Raw genomic sequence first — 588 nt, 5'->3', positions numbered from 1 at the left:
TCACGACCAAGATCAACCATGACCGAGATCTTCCACACCAGCCCCCCCCCCGATTCGTAGGCTCTATCCGAGAAGGCAAAAGGGATTGCTATCATTACTGCTTCTTCCTATAATGAGAGTTAGGGTGTACGCGAGGTTCATGAAGTCTCGAAGAAAGCTTTGGGTCTTCGAGTGGTTAACGTCTTGCAGATCAAGGGGCGGCTCAAGGAACAAGAGTCTCTGGAAGTATATGGGATTGAATCATCTGCCACTTTCCTCGGTAGCTCAGCGGTAGAGCGGTCGGCTGTTAACCGATTGGTCGTAGGTTCAAATCCCACCCGGGGAGATTCATCCATTTCCAGTAGGATAGAAGATAGTCTAGATGATGTACCTCCCTTCAATAGGGATAATACTTCACTTACGTCAGGGGAGGGGGAGGTACCTCCTCATAATATATATCGTAGAAACCGATAGTATCTTTGAAGATTTACATTATCCACATTCGAGATTCTCAGTAATGAGGTAGTTCTCCCACACCCGTATGCCGAATCGGGACTATAACCATATAGTCGATCAACCGATAGAGGATTCAATATCATGCCTATTTTA

The sequence above is a fragment of the Dipteris shenzhenensis genome, unplaced genomic scaffold (assembly GCF_047967505.1).
Source record: "Dipteris shenzhenensis isolate YYH24624 ecotype China unplaced genomic scaffold, Dip_SZ_1.0 scaf0460, whole genome shotgun sequence".
NCBI classification, from domain to species: domain Eukaryota; kingdom Viridiplantae; phylum Streptophyta; class Polypodiopsida; order Gleicheniales; family Dipteridaceae; genus Dipteris; species Dipteris shenzhenensis.
The sequence above is the reverse complement of the archived record's forward strand: the minus strand, read 5'-3'. Positions refer to the sequence as shown.